The following is a 14,133-nucleotide window of genomic DNA, read 5'->3' as shown; positions in this document are numbered from 1 at the left end:
AATCCACTAATACATTTGCCTAATTTTATTTAGTGGCGTTTCATTCATAAATCATTATTGATGGATTACATAGAAAAAAATTTTGCCACATCAACTAAATGATTTTTGCACTAAGAGCTGAAAATAAAATTAACACAGAATACTTACTATTTATACTAAAATTCTCTTTTCACAGCCACATATTGTTTCAACTAATCTTCTCTAGTTATTTGGTAAATTTCTGATAAATTTAATGATGATTATACATTTTAATTATTCAATATAGAAGGTTCGGATATCGGATGCTTTTTTCACTGCAACATTTTTTATAATAATATCAAAATTTAACTGTCTTGCCAAAACGGATTCAACACAAAGCGTGGCAAGTCCTAAAACTCGCTCTTTAGATAAACACGATCTATGAAAGTGTTTGTTTCTTGCAAGGACACTGAAATAACGTAGTGCAAATCAGTGACAGGTATAGTGCAAAAGATGCGTAAAGCAACACAAATGTTGGGGAAAATTGTATACAGATTTTGAACATAGACGGCATTTAGCAATTCCAATGGTGACAGACCTTTATCAAAATTTGCTTCGTAAATGTGTTTCAAGTGAATTATTTGGTATTCTAAGCTTTGAGAAATGTCAGACTTGTATTTGTCGACAAATTTTGCTGCGCTCGCCCGAATCGCAGTTTCATCCTTGTCTTCAAATTGCCACAAAAAGGAAAAGGTCTCGTTAAAATTTCTCATAGCTGCAAATCGTTCAGTAATGCCAGTGATTACCGAATCAACGATCACCAGGAATGTATTGTTTTTAAAATCAGACTCTGAGTCATCCGTAATCATCTCATTTAAATTATCTATGAAGAGAGCTCGGTACATTTTGTTTGAGGATGTCCCATCGTTGTGGAGTGCTGCTGAAAATAGTAAAACATTTTTGTACAACTCCGAAGAAAATAATTGCAGCCGTACAACATTCTGCAGCGTCAACACCACGTAATTTGAGACTGTGGGTTACAAAAGGCGAGTAATCAGTATTCGAGTTTTTGTCGCGAATGTGACGTAGTGCTCCGTTGCAAGCTCCTTTTATATTGGCGCCGTTATCGTACCCTTCCGCACGACAATCTTTTAATGGGATTTCATGTTTACTTAGAGTATGAAAAATTAGATCAGCGATTTTCCGACCAGTTTTTTGGTTACAATTCACGAAATTGTAAAATTTGTTGCTTTCGAATTGAAATGGCGTTAGCGCAAAATGAGCGTAGTCAACGTGACTAGCATCAGGCATACCATCAACGATAATAGCAAAATACTTGGCTTTCTTGCTTTGATCTAATATAGTTTCCCTCACGTGCTTTGCACAAATTTCTATAAACTCGTTCTGAATGTCTGGGGAAAGATAGTGAACTTGTAAACGTTTGTGCTGCTGTTGTGAAATCCTGACTTTCTCCAAATTATCTCTAAGTATCGGATCATAATGGCTTATAAGATCTTAGATGCCCAAAAAATGTCCCTTGTTTCGTTCACCAAGATATGTATATACTTGCGCCTTTAAAAGTTAGGCCTCTTTCACCCAAAAGTAAAATAGTGTCCAAAATTCTATATAAAGTTTCTTTCCACTTTTGAGTTTCAGTGATTAGCTGGTCATTGATAAGTGTATCAATTGCAGCTTCCTTTTGAGTTAGATTTTGTAAAGATCGCCATTGAATATAACATTTAAAGTGATGTTGAGTATATTTCAAATTTCCAATTTAAAGTATTGGTGCTTAATAGACAACATGGTAGGCAATAAAAAGCATTGCTACTGGCACTCCAGGCTGGCACAAATCCTAGGGCTGAACCCTCCCAGAGGGTGCCGGCTGGTAATATGCACAACAGTTTAGTTAGGGGAGTGCTAGCTAAGTTTAGGAATCATCTCCATTTGTGCCCCAGCTCCTTAATAGCTTAGGCATATGGAAATGGTTTTTAAACGTGGCCTCAAGGTGGGAACTGCACCACGCCCAGTTGAAAGGTTGGTCCACCCCTAATCCAGGGTGTTATGCGATTCCGTGCCCATTGGATGGTTTGCAGTCAGGGGCATCCGACTGTATTCTTACGGAGCTTCCAGATACCGGTCCACCTCCGGGAGTAATGGCGACTTGCTGCGGTATGGAGCTTTATCGCAGTCGACCACATTGTTTCCCCTATCCCTTAACTTCAGGCTGCCGAACGGTCTCACCTTAGTAGGCAGCTAACGAACAAGATGTAAAATGAGCAACAAAAACCTGGCCTCGAATCCCTGCACGGGTAAAGATGCCGCCCTTGGACTAGGCATTTAAAAAGTCCACAATTCGTCGGGAACCGCATAGACGGCGCCGACCAGGCCTTCAAGGCAACAAAAAAATCTTCGGCCACCTGTGCAAGCTAGCGGAAGAACTAAACCCCTTGAGGGCAAGTCCAATTCCGCAGCAGCCGGCAAAGCCAGCCCCAAAGAGGGAAAGCAACGTCCGAATGAGCAAGCACATGAGGCCCGTCCCACACCCGTACCGGGAACATCTTGTCAGCAGGTGGCTGGTAACAGCACTAAATCCTCCACGGACAAAAGTACTGCCTCCACCGCTGCAAAGCTACCTCGCAAGCCGGCTGAACCCCTTGAGGTTTCCAAGGCAAATAAGCGAATCCCGACTTCGGTACGCAACCAGCGGAACATTCGCAATGCCGTCAAAATCGTTGAGAAACTTGGCAACTCTCCCAGCGACAAGTTGACGGCAGAGCAAAAAAGTTCTCTGGCCTGGGCCAGGAAGATTATTGCTGCCAAGAAGAGCAGCAACAACAACCCCATCCCCCCTTCCCCTTCTGCCACCAAACTACCTTCTGACCCGAAGATGCCGGCCCTTAAGAGACAAAGGTATATGGGAAATGACTCGAGCGATCCCAAAAGGCACCGGTCTTCGACCTCTACCCCCCTGCCCTGACCAAAACCTTCAGCGAGGCGGCTAAGGCCAACTTTACGCTTGCGGTTTTGAACCGCGGTCACCCGGATGGGAACATAACCCCGGATAACTGGAAGGATGTCCTTAATGGCCTTCTCAAGATCTTTAAGGACATCATGACCAAGTATCCGGGGCCGGCTCCCACTATCCGTGATGCCTGCTGGTTCCAGGGTAGGGTCAAGCTTGTTTCCTGCGCCGATGAGCGCTCGTGCAACCTCCACAAACTCGCCATAGCTTCGCTAGGACAGCTGTGGCCTGGGGCCAGGTTGGATGCGGTCGGTGTGGAAGAAATTCCGAACAGACCGAGAGCTTGGGCCTGGGTCCCAGACGGCATAGCGGATCCTGGCGAGATCCTGAATACTATCGCGGAGTCGAATCAGGGGCTACCTTCGAGCGATTGGAGGATAGTCCGGGTCGGCGAGACAAGGGCGAAGCAGCGTTATGTTGGCTTCATCATAAACGAGGCTTCTCTCCCTTGGTTTGACGAATGTAGTGGATTATTAAGCTACGGCTTCTACTCCATCACGTTGAAAATTCGAAGGGATGGTACGAAGGAGGAAACACCGGACGAGGGTGAGCCTGTACCTCAGGGCAAGGGGTCAGAAAGAAACACCCCGAGTGGATCCGCTGCCCATGGCACTGGGGAAGGGAACCCCACCGCGCCGGAGGATCTGGTGATTGGGGATACCGCCTCGAGCGAATCCGCAACCGCCACAATGAATCTCACGGACCCATGCAACACCTTGAGTGGACATGGAGCCGATATCGAACTGGCACGCAGCACTCCGGATGCCGAGAGCGATACACTCTCGATATCTGAGTTTGCGGGCCAGTTCTTTACGGGCATGGACGAGCAGCTTCTGCTAGAATCCGACCCGTCGGATACCGAATTCGACGATACTATCGTAGAGGAGGCATCTGACGATACGGATCAGCAGAGGATGGACGTCGATGCCGCAAACGAACCGTAACGAGCGCGCAGGTACTGCAGATAAACCTGCACAATTCTAAGGCAGCCTCGGCTGCCCTAATCTTACGCCTCAGCACAACGTATGAGGACGTCGTTCTAGTCCAGGAGCCTTGGGTCGTTGGCAGCAAGGTCTGTGGACTCTTTTCTAAGGACTACCGGCTGGTGACACCGCCCGTGACAGGTAGAATCAGATCTTGTATTCTAGTAAAGAAAAATCTAGTATTTATTTTACTATCTCTTTTTAGTGACGAGGACTTTACCTGTATTAGCCTCGAGCTACAGGGACAAACAATCTGGCTGATTTCCGCATATCTCTCGCACGATTGCCCAACTTCTGTGCAGGACCGGCTCTGCACAGCGGTACGGGAGGCCCACAGTAAAGGGTTCCGGATAATAATTGGGGCCGATGCCAATGAACATCACACTGCTTGGGACTCTACCGACATTAACAGTAGGGGTGAGTCTCTTTTTGATTATATATAAGTAACAATCTAAGTATATGCAACTCTGGAGACAAACCAACTTTCATCACCTCAAACAGGAAGGAGGTTCTGGATGTTACTCTAGTTTCTGGGGCATTCTCTGACCTTTTCAAAAATTGGAGAGTTTCCAACGAAAACTCCTACTCTGATCATATGTATATCATTTTCACTCTGCTCTTGCGTACACCGCCTAGGGTGGCTTACAGGAATAGGAGACGTACGGACTGGAACCTCTATAAAATAGTCCCATCCTCTACTCTCCTAAAGAACGCTTCTCACGGTAGGCCGAGCCTACCGCTAACAACTGATGAAGCGCCTCCTTTAGACACAACATTTGCTTCTCTCGGTGAGCTAGACTCATCGTCAAAAATAGAAGAAGCAGTAGATCTTATCACCAAATCTTGTAACGCTACTTTCAAAGTAGCCTGCCCGGAGATTAAGGTGAGGGGTAAAAAGAAACCCTATTGGTGGAACCAAGAAATCTCCGAGCAGAGGAAAAACAGCAGAAAACTCTTTAACGAGGCTAAGCGCACGGGAATCTGGTCCCATTATAGGGACGCCTCTTTTAAGAAGTTAATCCAGAAGGCCAAAATGGACTCCTGGAAGAACTTCACCAATGGCATCGAAGAAATCTCAGAGGCCAATCGCCTACGAAAGGTCCTCTCCAAAAACACCATACCTCCAAGCTGCATTCGCACAACGAGCGGAGAATGGACTACTTCTAGTACGGAAATTCTCGAAACCCTGATCAGCACTCACTTTCCAGGCTGCAGATCTTAACCATACATCTAGCCTTTATAGTTACCGGAAAACACGTTCCGGTGCTTGGCGAACTCTTGCTAAATGCTCTTAATCTAACAAACACTTGGTCTATGGAATGCGGACTCAGCATCAGCAGTGAAAAAACTGAGATGGTGCTTTTTACCCGCAAACGCAGTATACCGGAATTAACCCCCCCGTCCCTAAACGGGAAGGAAATCACCGAGGTTAAATATCTCGGAGTTATTCTAGACAGGAAGATTGACTGGAAGCGAAATGTGGAGGAACGATCCAGGAAAGCCACAATGGCTCTCTACGCTTGTAAGTCGGCAATCGGAAAAAGGTGGGGTCTCCAGCCACGCATAGTTCATTGGATCTATTCGGCAGTGGTGAGACCCATACTCTTCTACGCCGTCACCGTATGGTGGACGGCACTCGATATCGAATCTAACAATAGTAAAGTAACGAGAGTGCAGAGGATGGCGGCAATGCTCACCAGCGGTGCCCTTCCTTCCACTCCCACCAAAGCTCTTGAAACCATATTATTCCTTCTCCCAACTGATCTATATGGTAGATACTGTGCCTCCTGCAACGCGGCAAGGCTCAACGCTATCGAACCATGGAGGAACTGCAGGTTTGGTCACACCCGGATCCTGAAGCAAGTCCCCGAAACCTTCTTGAAATTGGACCATACAACATCGCCCCCTTGCTGGGACAACAAATTTTCCACAAGAATCCCAGAGAGGAACGAGTGGGCAAACGGCGAGGAGCCGGGATCACACGAAATCTCCGTTTTTACAGATGGCTCTAAACTAAACAACAGAGTCGGCAGCGGGAAATTCTCGGAGAAGCTCAATCTTAGCGAGAGCTTTCGCCTACCTGATCACTGCAGTGTTTTTCAGGCTGAACTCATAGCTATCTGGGAAGCAGCCCGCTATCTTGCTAACCTGCAAGTAACCAATTCTATTTCAATTTTCTCTGACAGCCAAGCCGCCATAAAATCCCTGCAATGCAGTAACACCTCGTCACTAGTGGCATTGAAGTGCAGAGAAACCCTCAACAAACTAGCTGAAAATTGCAACCTAAGCATAATATGGGTTCCTGGCCACTGTGACATCTCAGGAAACTGCGCCGCGGATGAGCTAGCTAGAGAAGGCTCCAACTTGCAAACAAGAACCTCCGCTGGTTGGGCCAGCCCTCCTCTAAACACTTGCAAATACCACCTGCGATCTCTTTTCACGGATCAGGCAAACGCCAGATGGGCGAGGGAACCTACATGTAGTATACCCAAGCAAATCTGGCCTAAGCTGGATGAAAAGAGATCGCGATCTGTGATATTGTTAAACCGTATCTCTATAAGCCCACTATTGGGCCTTCTTACAGGTCACTGTCTCATGGGAACTCACGGTGCCTATATGGGCCTGCAGACAAATGACTTCTGCCGCAGCTGTAGGAACGAGGGGGAGATAGAAAGCGTTGAGCACTATATGTGCCACTGTCCCGCACTGTCAAAAACCAGGTACCAATGCCTCCACAGACACTCTTTTGAGTGCCTTGCGGAGCTTGAATCTAAAAACCCAAACGGCATCTTGCGTTTCATTAGGCAAACGCGCTGGTTTAGCCTCACTGTGGTCTAAACTGTCTTCTTCTTTGAAAGTAGGGTAATAGGAAATAGGGCCCCCCGCGTGGTAGCACAACGGGCCACAACGGCCTACGTGAGTCTCCGCTCGGACAGCGGAGGCAGCCACTCTAACCTAACCTAACCTACTGGCACTCCACATTAACCAATCGCGCTCCAATTTCTATCCATTTGGCAAGATTCTGTTTAACAGGGAGGTAGGAAATGCCTCGGCATGAAAATCACGTGGAAAAATAGCAGGCCATTTTTGATGACCTCGACGAATTATTCCGTTGACTTCTTCAAATCCCAAAAACTCGTTATTCACCGTACCGATATCGTTTAAATTATCTGGACTTTGATACAGAGTTAGTGGTATTGTTGGAAGACTTTTTGAAGATGAACCTTCATCGGTGTCACCACGAATACTTTAAAATTCATTCATTCATTCATTCAATTTCGGATTCATGTAAATATACATTATTGTTTGATGTTTTTATTGTCTCCTCACTGTTCGAAGGTTCAGGCAAAAAATCAGTTAATATGCGTTGCTTTTGAAATTAGGCTTAAAATTTGCACATGGGACAACTAAAGACTCTCCTGAATTAAAAAAAAATGTCTTAGTACCTCTAAATCGCGGGCCCCATGAGAAATTTCGGGCCCGGGGGGAATCCCCCCATCCCCCTCCCCTCTCGTCGTGCCTGCCACGGCGTCAAGATTTATCTCAAAAATTTTATGTTGAAGATCGCTTACTGGTAGTATTAAGTAATTCTTTGACCTTATTGATGCTACAAATAAGCCTTATACGTAAGAATATATCTAAAAAAAATTATCAATGCATATTATATGTAAATTATTTTTTATATGCACATACTGAATTACATGTAATAAGAGTCAGATTGGTTAGGAGCTATAAATAACATTACAAGTGCTATAACTTCTTAGTTTATTGACCAAAGCAACAATGTCATGAATTTGAAAACACTTTCATCTGGTTAAACAAAAAGGATACTTTAGGGGGATAAAAACCTATTAAGTGACATAATCAAGTGAAAACGACTTCATTCCTTCTGAATGAAGTGAACTTATGCGTTCCCTCTCGGACATCGAGACACTTCAAACCTCTTCTGCTGAAACAATGTAGAACGAATTTCGAACAAAATGAACCTTTTCGGCGTTTATGCCAAGATTATAACTCTCACTCAAACACATTTGATAGCTCGGATTCCCTTTTTTCTATAAAAAAGATTGTTCTCACCTCTCTAAATTAATGTATAATACGTTTGCTTCTGTTCTCTTTAAGTATTACGCTTGGCTGATGAAATTTCTTCTGTAGCTGAGCAGTCTCAGATCGTGACGCTTGACAAACCGCTGCCCATCAAAGACTCGGCAAAATAAAAAATAAAAAAAATAAGTTATTATATATATATATAAATCGATCGCGTGAACAGGATTAGCCTGGTTTCATTGGGCCACTTGAGGGCAGCACGCTGCCACAACGTCCATTAAAAAAAAAAAATAGTTCGAAAGGACATTAAAAGCAAATATGCAGAATTCCAAGACCAAAATAACGATATATCATTATCCAAAATTTGATGTAAAAGAACCAACTTACAATAAAAGAACTATTTGAGCTGTATTTCGAATGATCAAAAAAAAATTTAAAAAAGTGTATGAACTCAATTTAATGAGCCTGGTATAATAAAACCAACCAAAGCAACAATGTCATGAATTTGAAAACACTTTCGTCTGGTTAAACAAAAAGGATACTTTAGGGGGATAAAAACCTATTAAGTGACATAATCAAGTGAAAACGACTTCATAGTTCGAAAGGACATTAAAAGCAAATATGCAGAATTCCAAGATCAAAATAACGATGTATCATTATCCAAAATTTAATGTAAAAGAACCAACTTACAATAAAAGAACTGTTTGAGCTGTATTTCGAATGATCAAAAAAATTTAAAAAAGTGTATGAACTCAATTTAAGGTATAATAGAACCCGGTTTGTTTCACAAATTTATTGCGACTGACTGTTACATATTGCGAAAGAAATTTATAAGCCTAAAATATATTGGAAAAGTCCAGCTAATTGACATCGAATGATGTTGAGTGAAAAAATAGTAATAACAATTTACTTGTTGGATTTTTTGCGATCAGTTCAATAATTTTTATTTTTTATGATTTGTAGGCTAGTCTGATCTAATTTATGCTGGTGCAAATAAAACGATTAATTCACCTTACGTCCGACGTTCGCTGAATATTTCAGCATCCTCAGGGGCAACCCTATTTATTTTCAAATTAAATAAACAAACAAAAATATTTTATGCTGAAAAGCACATACATATAAATTAACACAGTAGCGCGCACTAGGTATTCGCATTGCCGAACACGAAGCAGACATAAAAAAACAAAAACCCACTACAGCCCTATCACAACATATGATTAGCAACGGCCATACAGCAGATTTTACCAACACGACAATTATTGATAAGGAGAAAAGAGAAATGACGAGATATACCTTGGAAAGCTTGCAAATTTTAGAAAACAGAGAAAGGACCATGAACAAGAAGGAAGATAGCGATAATATTGCCGCAGCATACATGCTTTGTCTAAACAGAAAACAAATTAGTTATGACAAGACTACCACACAAGGTGGTACTGATAAGTAAATGTTAATATTGTCCGATATTGTTGTAAGTGTAGAATTTTTGTTTACTTTAAAACTACTGTGTTAATTTATATGTATGTGCTTTTCAACATAAACTATTTTTGTTTGTTTATTTAATTTGAAAATAAATAGTGTTGCCCCTGAGGATGCTGAAATATTCAGCGAAACGTCGGGCGTAAGGTGAATTAATCGTTTTATTTGCACCAGCATAAATCAGATCAGACTAGCCTACAAATCATAAAAAAATAAAAAATAAAAAATAATAAAAATAACAATTTACATTAGAATGCACTTATTTTCAGGTTGAGAAATGTTCTTATGTGTACATTTGTATATCCATGGACAAAAGCCTAACTTACAAATCAATGAGTAATTATTATTGTAAATATGTACGTAAATATGCATATACATAAGTAAGTTAAGCACCCAGGCGGCCGTCGCATGATGTGCTTTATGTATGTAGATATGTATACCTAAAACACTGGCACAGTGGTGGATCAAAGTAATACAAATTTAATCTGCTGCAACATACTCCACCCGTTGAAAGATTTCTTTCAATATTTCACTCAACTGGTAATGGGGCTATCTTGTGCACTGGACGTCGTAAGGTACCTCGGTTGTTTAAAATATCGACCACACGTACACGTCCATCTGCTCCTGGGAATCTATTTATAATAAGACCAAGAGCCCAATGTTGTGGTGGCAAATTGTCATTATGAATAAATACTAGCTGACCAGTAATGATGTTTTCCCGCGTCTCAAGCGATTTGGAGCGCGCTTGTAATGTATGAAGATAATCGCGACGCCACAAGTCCCACAATCGCTGCTTTAGATAAGTGATTCGCTGCCAACTAGTTAGACGCGATTCTTTAATATCATTGAGTTGTGGCTCCGGTGTTGTGTGTAATGAAGTACCAATGAGCAAATGTGCCGTTGTCAGCGCCTCTCCATCGTTTGGGTCGTCAGTCAAAAGAGTTAGAGGAGTATGGCCTCCACCTCAATCACAACGGTTTGAAATGTTAAATTGGACTGCGAAATGTTTTTTATCCGCAGAGTCTTCATTGATTTGACAGCAGCTTCCCACAAACCACCAAAGTGCGGAGCTAGCGGAGGAATAAATCGAAATTCAAGACCGTGCTCGTTGCTAAACTGTTCCAAGTCAGATAATGATTGCTGGTTGTAGAACTGACGCTTAAATTCATCAAGTTGTGACTGTGCGCCCACAAAATTTGTAGCGTTGTCACAGTATATACGCTGCGGTATACCACGTCTGCCAATGAAACGCTTTAAAGAAAGAACAAAGTTATTAGTAGATAAATCAGAAATCAATTCTGCATGAACTGCTTTCGACGAAAAGCAGATAAATATGGTTAGGTATGTTTTGTAAGGTGCTTTTCCGCGAATGTGATACGATGTAAAAAATGGACCGCATAGGTCTATCATCAGCTGGAAGAGAGCCCATTATTTGTTGCACCAACTTCGGCTTGTAGTGGTAGCAATGCATGCAAGAATTTACTACTTTTCGGACCAATTCGCGTGCATTTATTACCTAAATTTGAGAACGCATAATTCCCATTAACACCTTGGGCCCTGCATGCTTGTTCATTAGATGCAAGTACTCTATAAATTTGCGCATAAATTTATGTTGTTTTGGCAATAAGGCAGGAAACTTTGCATTGTATTCGATTGGTACTTGCTCGAGTCTTCCTCTAAACCGTAGAACTAACTTAGTTGAAACTTGCAGCGACGTCTCGACCAAAAACGGGGACAGCTTCTGTAGTTCAGGCTTTAGTATCTTGCCTTCCTTGAGCAGCTTTATTTCATGGACATAGTATGAGTGCTGAATAGATGAAACTATGTATATTCATATGGTGATATGAATGTAGTTCATATGGTGATATGAATGCATAATTTTGCGATGAATTTTTGCTAGGCGGAATTTTGCTGAACGGCCTCAGTATGAATTTCATCACCCTCAATATGCGCCGGTACGATGAATACCTTGCAATGACACCTTCAATGATGTTATCATTACTGAAACCTATGCTGCAGTTGAGAGTAACATGTTTCCTCTATTCTATTCTATTCTAATTCTAATTTACTGAGAGATATCTTTGTTGGCTCTTTGGGCCATGATTCTGAGTCGCAAGAGAGAAACTTTGGTCCCTTAAACCATGTATTCAATAGGTCACGTGCCATACAACCACGTGATACAATGTCTGCCGGATTTTGTTTGGTTGGTACATATTTCCCATTGATGACTACTGAATTGTCCTGCAGCTCCGCAACTCGATTGGCAACGAAGCAGTTAAGAGTGGATGAATGCATCTTGGTCCATTGTAAAACTACGGTTGAATCGGTTCAAAAGTGGATACCTTTAATATATTGATATAGTTTAAATTTGATTTTTTTTCCATGTAGAACACAGTAAAACAGCTGTGCACAAACTCTAAGCCTTTAGTGGAGCCACCTTTGATTTTGATATCAACAACGTTGTGGTAAGTTGGCCGTTTATATTTGTGCGAAGATAAATACAACAGCCATACTCACGCTGAGATGCATCTGCAAACCCATGTACATCACATTTATAAGTCAAAGTGGATTGTACATACCTGGGTACTTCAATGTGGTTCAAATGTTGCAAGTCTTCCTCGATTAGCTTCCATTGAGTGATAAGCTTATTGGGTAGTGGCTCGTCACAGCCAATGCGACGTATCCAAGCTCTTGAACGAAGATTTTACAGCGAACTGTCATTGGACTTACCAAGCCTAATATGTCATACAAACGGGCAACTGTGGAAATTACAGACACTTGATGGCCAAAAATGGTGCGCATGACATGCCATATGTCATTGTGTTCAGCTGAAAAAGACTTAGAGGCTCATTTACAGATGTTCTCCAGTAAATTAATTGATAATTACGATCTTTTGGTTGTATAAAAAACTGACGATACATTTTACAAATGTCTGCGGTAATGCCGTAACGATGCAATCGAAGTGCTAATAATGTTAATATAAGATTTTGTTGAATTGTGGGCCCAACCATAACTAAATCGTTGAGGGAGCGACGAGCTGTAGTTTTAGCGGGCGCATCGAATACCGCACGTAACTTCGTTGTTGAACTTTCAGGCCGAACTACACAGTGGTGTGGGATTACGTAATGTGATAAAGTCACATCCAAATTGTGGATTGCGCTCATGTGTCCAAGATCCAAGTATTCTTGCATAAAAGATGTGTACATTTTTTTCAATATAGCATCACGTTCGAGACGACGTTCGAGTTGGAGAAAACGGCGCTCAGCAAACTCGATAGATCCTCCAAGTAAATTTGGAGACTGTTTAAATGGCAATAAAACTTGAATGCGGCCATTTTCTAGTACCTTTACTTTCTTTGTGAAATAATTTTCACATTCTTGTTCCTCGGGGGTATATGTGTTAGGTGTTACCTGGTCATATGCGAAATCTTCGAGCTCCCAGAATTTCTTCAAAATTGTATGGAGACCGCAACTCCTCACGACATTGCATGTGTATGGACTTAATTTAACGTGGTTATCGAGCTTTCCACCAACAATTCAGCCCAATGTGGTATTGATCAGACGCGGTGAGTTTTCACCGAGACTTAAGGTGTTTTCAGAGATAATGTCAAGGAATATTTGCGCGCCTAACAACAAATTGATTTTTTGTGGTCTAAAAAAGGGCGGATCAGTCAGTTCAATCCCTTTTGGCAAGTTCCAATTGGTTGTGTCCAAGCAATGAGCTGGTCGATGAAGCGAAATTCTTTTTGTGACGGCAAGGTCTGAAGTGAATTCATAACTAGAAAATCTTGATTTAATCACGGCTTTCACTGAAAACCTCAAATTGGTACGAACATCCGCAATGCCACAAAATTTCTTGATTATTTCGCTTGAACCCAAGTTAAAGTGTTTTAGCGAGCTCCGCAGTTATGAAATTAATTTCGGAGCATCAAGAATCAAGAAGAGCTCATGATGTTTGAATGCCCCATACTTATCCTTGTTTAACTCTAGAGCTGTAGGAATAAGGGCACGTCGCGAACTCTGTGAAACTAACGACAAAAGTGGTGGTTGCACAGAATTTGTGTCAGCATTTCGCTGTCTATTGTTATCCCCTGAAGTAACACGATGCAAAATGGTATGATGAGAATTTTGGCATACACGGAATTTTGAGTTTGAAGGGCATTTTGAGATCATGTGGCCTTTACGAAGGCAGTTGAGGCAAAGATTTAGTTGCTTGGTAAATTTATACCTATCACTTACAGATAACGACAAGAACTGTGGACAAATGGCTTAATAATGATCTGCTGACTGACATTTGCAACAAAATAATGCTGATTTGCTCTGTTTAGTGACGAAAGAGTTTGACGATTGTTTATTATTTGCACCTTTGCTCTTTCCTTGTTGCGGTTTGATGTTACTTTCAAGAAATTGGCAATGGCGACTTAATGTGTCATAACAGAACTCCAAGGAAGGTAACTTTTTGTAGTATTGCTTCCTGTCATAACTCAATTTTGACTGAAGGTCTACCTTTGATAGAACTAGGTGAATGATAATATCATTCATCACATTTTCTTCGGAGCCCAAAGATAACAATGAACCTCGGAGAGCAGAAACTGTGTCTACTAATGTGTGAAGATCTGATGGCTCCGACTTAAGAATAGTTGGAATA

The 14,133-nt window shown here is 41.9% G+C and overlaps 1 protein-coding gene across 11 annotated transcripts in view; it reads left to right on the top strand.

The window, feature by feature from the left end:
- Positions 1 to 14,133, top strand: part of nvd (neverland) — a 2,324,292-nt gene that overhangs the window by 2,222,797 nt on the left and 87,362 nt on the right. The window lies entirely within an intron of this gene.

Source organism: Eurosta solidaginis, chromosome 1 (genome assembly GCF_040869045.1).
Source record: "Eurosta solidaginis isolate ZX-2024a chromosome 1, ASM4086904v1, whole genome shotgun sequence".
Taxonomy (NCBI): domain Eukaryota; kingdom Metazoa; phylum Arthropoda; class Insecta; order Diptera; family Tephritidae; genus Eurosta; species Eurosta solidaginis.
The sequence above is the reverse complement of the archived record's forward strand: the minus strand, read 5'-3'. Positions and strand labels throughout refer to the sequence as shown.